This window comes from Sciurus carolinensis, chromosome Y (assembly GCF_902686445.1).
Source record: "Sciurus carolinensis chromosome Y, mSciCar1.2, whole genome shotgun sequence".
Taxonomy (NCBI): Eukaryota; Metazoa; Chordata; class Mammalia; order Rodentia; family Sciuridae; genus Sciurus; species Sciurus carolinensis.
In genome coordinates, this window is record NC_062233.1 from 3,763,656 (window position 1) to 3,772,280 (window position 8,625).

An 8,625-nucleotide genomic window follows, 5' to 3' on the forward strand; every position below is an offset into this window, starting at 1 on the left:
TTTTATCCTTCTTACTCTATTTCAGGCAATTTGTTCAAATTTATAATCCAAGATTCCCAATTCTGTCCTCATTTGAATCCATCCAGCTCTTCAACCTGTACCACAGACTTTGATACTTTAAAGATTACATATTTCATTGACTGTAATACTGCCAAATATTCCCTGGAATAGAAAACAAAATCATCCAAACAGATCCCTGAATTAAAGTTAGTTCAAGACTATGCTGTTTACTTTGGTCAGAAATTTGCCTAAATATCCTCTCAAAACACTAACTTCCATTAGCTTGAGTCTCTGACTATATCCAGCCAGTGGTTCTCTACAGGGATAAATTTTGTCACTTAGAGGCTATTTGTAAGTATCTGAACATTTTTTACTTTTGCTGTCAAGGAAAGAGGAAGATGCTACTTCCATTTTAGAAGATCTACCAAATGTCCCCAGTGCACAGCAGACTCCTGCCACCAAAAAAAAAAAAAAAAAAAAAAAAAAAAAATCACACCTCTAATGCTGAGAAACCTTGCTCTCACCTCATAAATTAGGGTGCTCTCAAGATCTAAAAACTTTAAACTCAATAATTTTCCTATGTGTATAATCGAGCTTATTTACAACTCTATTTCTGTTTGATGTTGTTTGTGTTCTTTGATTCACATTTGCCTCTGACCACTGTGTTTTCCTGCCTTTCATTTTTGGCAGGTATGAATAAAAGATCTTCACCTACTGAAGACCTTCAAAGAATGAAACAAACTTACAGAACACAAGAGGATATAAGCTTTAGACAAACCTTGAGAAAGCCAAGAGATGTTTTATTTTCAGTGGATTGCTGATTGCAACACTGTATGTGTTTAAAAATTTCTTCATGAATATTGTTGGCAGACTTTTCAACAGAACAAGCCCAGTTCAGACCTTGTGCTATGAATTTTTGGCCATAGACATGGGTTTCACTTGGTTCCGTTTCAATGAGTACATCTCAAAGAGAAACATGCAGGCACTGGCAAATGAGAAGGTGGCAGTCATGATTCCTAGTGGGAATACATAGGAGAAGTGCTTCTTTTCAGGGATCGTTTGCTAACAGGAAAGGCAGTTGGAAAGTCAAGTGTGGTATGGCCATAAAAATCCTTGGCAAAGTTCCAGCTCACTGCACCTGCTGTACAACCACAGCTCAGGAAAAGGTAGAAGGATGAGACATTGTAACACATTTTCAGGTAATCAGGGTATGGGGCTTTGATCCAGTTTAGCATGATGGCCATTGAGCTGAAAACCAAGACTACTGTCTTCATAAAATTAGCCAACAAGATTAGGTCCTGACCATACTGAAGTTCAGTCGAAATGACCCAGCTCTTGTTGATAGTGCTGTACACTGGCAAATCAACCATTGTACCAGAGATATTAAATTTTTGATAATAATAAGCTTCCCAAAGTCCAATGAACACAAACTGAACTTTGTTGCTATTGAATTCCCACACACGCCAGGATTTGCTGTTGGCTAGGCTTACCCCAAAAACCCAGGCCAAATAACTGCAAAGGAGGCCAGTCATTTTGCAGATCCATTTCTTCACTTCAGGAAAACTGTAGAGGAGGCATGAAGTCCAGCCAGGACCATAGAAGGGTGATGGAAAACAGACTATTAGTGTGAGTAATGGTTCAGAGTGTGCTCAACATTTATATGCTGTCCTTCCTGTCTGAAAGGTACATTTAGGTGTTTCTAATGTGCACTATTATTCTAAATATTTCAAAAATAATTTTAAAAGCCTATAAATACATGAATATGTCAGAAATATCAGTTTGTAAGTGATTTCAGAGAAAAATTTGGAAATATCTTTTGAAAGTCAAAATGCTCATACTTCTTATCTAGCAGCTCCAATTCTGGGAATTGAAACCAAGATTTTGCAAAAGCACATGTAATGGGATGTCTGTTTCAGCGCCAGTAGTAACAGAGAAAAACTGGATATACCCTAAATGCCAATCAACAGAGGAATGTTCAAACAAATCATGGTTTGTGCAAGATTATAGTGGAATGTAATGTGGTCATTATCAAGAATGAGTTAATCTATATGAACTGGAGGGAGAAAAATGAATAATAATATGTTATGACCATTTGTGTCAAAAGGAAAACATTTGATTTTCTTTGTACATACAAATAAGTGTGAACATCGTTTTTTTAAGTTCAAAGGATACAAATTAAAAACTAATCATAAATAATTCTAAGGTCAAGGTGGAAAATTTAATTCTTTACATATTTATGTAGTTTTTAAATTTTAAATGAAAAATGTATATACTTTTATAATTAAAACCAGAGCAAATATGACCTTCAAGTTCCATATTTCAATCATGGTAAATCATGTGCATTACACTTTACCCATTGCTCGCTCAAAATTCAAACTTCAGATGAATTGGTTTATTTTTGGTGCAAGTTAAAAATATTTGGATATATTTTACATGAAGCAAATATGTTCTATGAACATATTTGTCACATTTATACCATAAACAATTTATGTAAATATATTGGCAATTCAAAATGTGTTACTTATAATACAAAAAAAAAAAAAAAAAAAAAAGCCCTGAGAGCAACCCGTGTGTTGTTTAGCAGAAAGAAAGGAGATAAGGTATGTCCAGTCACTAGTATGTGACACTGCCAAGGCAGATGATTTTTAGGGACTTCCAAACTGTTACATCCTTACCACAAAGCCTGGCATCTCTAACATGTGCCCACTTTCCACAGTCTTCTGTGAAATATGCTTCTAATTATGTGAAGGTTGCATAATTGGGAAGTTATATTAGCAAGACAGACCTGAAACACATTGCTAATTTGGATAGTTGGCTGTCTATGAGCACTTCCCTGCCAATAGAGAAGCCTAAGGAAATGGACCCAGGATCAGTGAGTTTTGATGGAAGGAAGGAATCAGGAAGGAGAGTGTTGAAGCTGACTGAAAATGTGCTAGTTTGGAGAAGGTTTGGTGCTGTCCATGTTTGAGAACAGTAGTGTTGGACATGTTTTCCCAAAGACCAAACTTCAATGAGTCTGTATAACTTATTTAAAATTTTACCAATGTGTCTTGTAGGTGAATTCATACATTTGGAAGATGTTTGGATGACAAATGTTCTTTGGAGGAGCAGGAAATGTTGATCAGGGAAGGGGCTATATCCAGCCAAATTGAAAATATACACAAAAAGAGATGAACCACCTTCAGGAAAAGAAATATTGTTAGATAGAATCCAGGGCTTTAAACCAAAATAAATACGTTTCTGACTTTGACAAAATATTCGTTACATACAATTATTCTATCCTTTCGATAGACCAGACCCTGTTCTAAACTCTTGCAAATATTAGTACATCCCATGCATCCATATGATAGACTTACATTATAGTTCTTTGTTTTACAGTTGAGGGAATGGAGTACAGGGACAGTAAATAATAAACACGAGTTCAATGACTTGCATAGATCTATATGGAAGTGGAGGCTCTGCAGCTCTCACAGTTAGACAAATCACATCCTGGCCCTCTTCATGGGGAATGGCATTTTTAACACCAGGAGTATAAATATATAGACAAGTCCCATTTTGATTATAAAAACAGCCATCTGTGGCATTCACTATGTCCTGTGAAAATGAAAGTGACTCCCAAGTTGTAGAAGCATATTGAAAAAACAAACTTACCTCCTTAACTCCTTATCTCAGCTCGAATGGAGACATTTTATAGTACCATACTTCTATCCAAAAATCAAAAAATACAGTGATGTTGTGGAGAAATTAGACCCCTTGAGTATTGTTGGTGGGAATACAAAATGGGTGCAGCAAAATGGGTGGGAATTGGGCAGTGAGTCCTAAAAATCTAAATAGAATGAGCATGTGATTCAACAAGTCTACTTACTGGCATATGCCTCAAAATTTCCAGCCAGGGGTCTTGGATATATGTACAGGTATTATCATAGCATTATTCACAATAATTGAAAGATGATCACAGTCTGAATATCCATTGATGGATAAGCAAAAAGTGATCTATATGTACAATGCAAAGGAAGAAAATTTTAACACTTGTTATAACATAGATAAACTTTGAAGACATAGTGCCACGTATGATGTGAGAGTCACAAAAGGATCCAATTATACAATGTGCCTAGAGGAGTCAAATTCATGGAGACAGGAAGTAGAATGGTAGTTGCCAGGGGATGGAGAGGAATGGGAAGTAAGTGGGGACAGACTGCAGTTGGGGAAGATGAAAAAAGTTCTGGGAATGTATAAAAACATTAAATGTCCTTCACACCACCAAACTGTATACTTGAAAATGATTAAGATGTCAGTTTTATGCTAAATATGTTTTACTGCAGTAAGAAAGTAGCACCATAAAGGGCAGATGCTTTGTTTGTCAAGAGACAACATGTTCTCAGTGTTCTCAGCTTATAAAAGGATGTTATCCTATGGTTTGGCAATGTCATCACTTCAGTTTCCAAGTTACAAGTTAATCATTTACACCTGGCCATACCCACTCAGTCTCATGACTGTTTTCATTAAGGGAGATGAGATGGTGGAGATGGGATTATTCAATGTCATGAGTTATCATTCACATTCAAAGTGACTCAGTTAAAAATGCCATCTGCACAGTCTAGTAGGCTCTCCTAAAAATATAATAACAATCCTTTACTTCAAAATAAATATGGTCCCTGCTGACCGATTTTTGTGTGTGGGACCATCCAATGTCAATCAGGCTTCTTCTTGGAAATGATGAAATGATGAAGCCAAAGACCCCTGGAAATACCAAGAATCTCTTTCACCAGGGAGAAACAAGAAGCCACCACAGTTACCCCAACAAATAAACAAAATGTGGAAGAAAAAATTTCCAGAAGTACAAATTAGAGTAACCACCAAGTTGTAAGTTGTAAGGGAACATTCTTATGTTTCTATGACTACTAGTAGCAGACAATTCCAAGCAATGTACATATAAAGGACTGGAATAGAGAAGGAGTTGAGAAATCTTTCTGGAATGAAAATTACTTCTTGAGGTCCTGGATCAGTCACTTAATTTTATGAGAATCATAATAAGACCCACAGTGGATCAACAGAAAGATGGTCAATCATAGAAATCAGAGAATTTTACTGGAGGACTCAGAATCCACTAGAATGTGTCTTCTATCAGCAGTCTGAAATTAAGGTCCATATGCAGTTTTGTTTTGTTTCTGTGGCAAAGGCAAATCTCATTGTTATCTCTTCTCTTTACTCTATAAGGTATTTATGGTTGTCACCTGATTGTGCTTAAGTTTGTAAATGTATGCAGTTTTTATTTCATACTTACTATGGTCCAAATTCTAGAAACTCTCACATAAAGTGAACCAAGAATAAAAGTGATAAAATAGTGTAAAGGGTAGATGGGGATAACAAAGAAATTCTAATTTGTGTTTTCTCTTGTATGTTTTACTTCTTTCACTTTATATTTAAGTTACAATTTCCAAAGAATAAATACACAGACCTTAAATGTGCAGATCAATGGATTTTCACATTGTTCTCTAACCTGTATGCTCCATTTGATCAAGATACAGAACACTCTTCTCTGCCAAACAGATTCCTGTGACCTCTTGCTGACAGGAGTTACCTCATCCTGCCCATCAACCAGATGTATTCACTGTTTGGATTTTTCTTACCAGTTACTTTTGTGCGACTCTGATTGGAAACACACAGATCTTCTTGCCTTTTGCTCTGCATAATGCATTTGTGTTTTATCTGTATTGTTGAATGTGCCATTACATTGCTTATATTTATTTTTGCATGACATTTCATGGTACAGGCATACACAATTTGTGTGCACATTTTCTGGTGAGAGATATTAGGTTTTCCTTTGGTTGGAACAATTGGGGAAGGAATATATTAAAATTAAAAATAAACCATAGATTTTTCCCTTTAATTGTATGTTTATGCTCAAGCAGCAGAAGGAAATATATTTTTTTTTGCAGAATTAGGTTTCTAAAAGAAGTGCAGAACTGATCCAAGATGGTGGACTAGATGGGAGGCTGCGTCTTGTCGCTCCGTAACTCCGATTTCAAAAAGAGGATATCTTTTTCTTGCTGGGGCAGATTTTGCTGCTTATCGATCCCCTACTGTTTACCCCATTTGTCTACTGTGATCACCTGCAGTCTGCCAGCATATCCACGCCTTTTTTTGAGTGCAGATTGCTCACTGTCAGGCGCCTATCATCCGCCATTTGCCTGCCTCTTGCCTGTCCATCCCCTGCCTTTCACCTACCCATCACCCACCACCCGAGGTTCACCTCCCAATCATCTGACATCTGCCAGCAGACTGACCGCAGATTGCCAGTGGAGCGCCAGCTGCCTGCTGTTGCCTGGAAGTGCTCTGTCACAGTACCTGCAGGTTTGGTTACACATGGTTGCCGCCATTTTGAGACAACAGCCAGGCCCAGTAGGACCCCTGGCCTGACTGACTGAGCCCTGTCTCCAGGATCCCTAAGCCAGTCATCACTCCCTGCCTCTGGGGCCCTCACATCAACTGACTGCTTTCTGCCACCCAGACCCCCAACTGACTGCACGCTATCACCGGGACCCCAGCCCGACTGACTGCACCCGGCCTCCAGGATCCTGCAACCAAACCAAACACACCCAACCTCCAGGACCCCTGCCTGACCAACTGCACCCTACCTCCAGGTACTCCAGCTGACCACGTCCACATCCTGAGCTGCAGCTCCCCATTTGCCAACACATTTAGAAGCCAGAGTGGCCATCTTGGATAATCCTGGAAGCCGTAGCTTCGATCTTTAGGTGGGGCAAATCCCATCCTGAGACGCCTGCTGGAGACTTGAAGCTCATTGTCAGGTACCTCTCATGCATCAGGCTACTGAAGACTGGGAGGTTTGAATACTATATGACTGTTATAGGTGTAGATTTTCTTTTTTCTCCTTATCGAACAATTTTAAGTTTTTATTTCTTTACTTTTTTTGGCTCTCTTTTCCTTTTGTTTACCTGTTCCCTCAGAGTCTCTTTCTCCCTTTTTGCAGGCTAACATCCAATTTCTTTTGATTACACACTCACCCTTTCTATTATCTAGAACTTCTCTATATTCTTTACTTATCCATTAACAGCTACATCCTACATCCCTCTGCATCCTCTTTGTCCTCCATTAGAAACTGCAAACATTATTGCAGATCTGTTTGTTATACTAAAGATAATATTTGAACTCATTCTGTTTATTATGACAATTTTGATATTGTCCTCATAGGGGCTATTTGGTCTAGGATTGGACAGTGTCTGAATTGGGCACTGCTAATGTTGATCTCCCCTTAAAGAAAGGGTTTTGGAAACCTATAGGACAACTGTAAGCTAATAGGGGGAAATCTGCAGTACCCCAGATCTCCACTGCTAGAGGGGAAGATACATGAACAACATGAAAAAACAAGGGAAGAAAATGATCCAAACAAATCTAGATTCTATATTAATAGAATACCTGACTTCAAATAGTATAAAAGTATAGTAAACAAAACTCCATGGTACTGGAATAAAAAACACACATGGAGCCCAATGGTACAGAATAGAAGACACCAAGATAAGCCCACATAGCTACTGTCATCTCATTCTTGCTTTTGTGCCCAAAACATAACACTGCAGAGAAAAGGCAAACTTTTTAACAAATTGCTCTGGGACAACCGGTTATCCACATGTAGAAGAATGAAACTAGGCTGTTTTATCTCAATCTGCACAAAATCTAGTTAAAATGAATCAAAGACTTCAAATTTAGAACAGAAACTATGCACCTCCTAGGAAGAAACATAAGGCCAACATGTCAGCTTTTAGGCAAAATTATTTTCTCATTAGGAAACTGTAAGGGAAATAGCGGCAAGAGTAAGCAAATGGGACAGAACCAAATTAAAAACTTCTGCACAGCAAAACAAACAATTAGGAATATCAATAGAGAACCCACAAAATGGGAGAATTCTTTGCAAGTTATACTTTTGACAAAAAATTGATATCTCGAATACATAATAGCTCAAAAAGTTTTACACCACAGATTTAATAACCCAATTAATAAATGGGCAAATGAATGCAAAAGGTATTTCTCAGAAAAAGAAATACAAATCACTAAGAAATACATAAAAGTATAGCCAGTATCATTAGCAATTAGAGATATGCAAATCAAAACTATGAGATTTCATCTCACTATAGTCAGAATGGCAGGCACTCAAGAATACAAATAATAATAAGTGTTCTAGGGAAAGTGGAGAAAAAGAACACTTTTACACTGTAAATTGTACAAATAATATAGAAATCAGTGTCCAGTCAAAAGACTAGGCATGGAACCATCATACGACCCAGTATTTATTCTGAAGAATTAAAGTTATCTTACTACAGTGATATGTGCATACCCATGTTTTTAGCAGCACAATTCACAATAGCCAAACTATGGAACCATCCCAAGGGTCCATCAACAGATGAATGGATAAAAGATGGTGTGTGTGTGTGTGTGTGTGTGTGTGTGTGTGTGTGTGTGTGTTTAGTTGTTACCAGTCATAAAAGAAAGTGAATATTGCATTTACAGGATGAAACTAGAGAATATTGGATTAAAGGAAATAAGTCAAAGATCCAGAAAGCTAAGGGTACTATATTTTCTCTCACATGAAGAAGCTAGAGAAGA

The 8,625-nt window shown here is 37.5% G+C and overlaps 1 pseudogene; it reads right to left on the bottom strand.

The window, feature by feature from the left end:
* Window positions 1-906: 906 nt before the first annotated feature.
* LOC124973015 (uncharacterized) lies at window positions 907-2,357 on the bottom strand (annotated as a pseudogene).
* Between the last annotated feature and the right edge of the window lie 6,268 nt (window positions 2,358-8,625).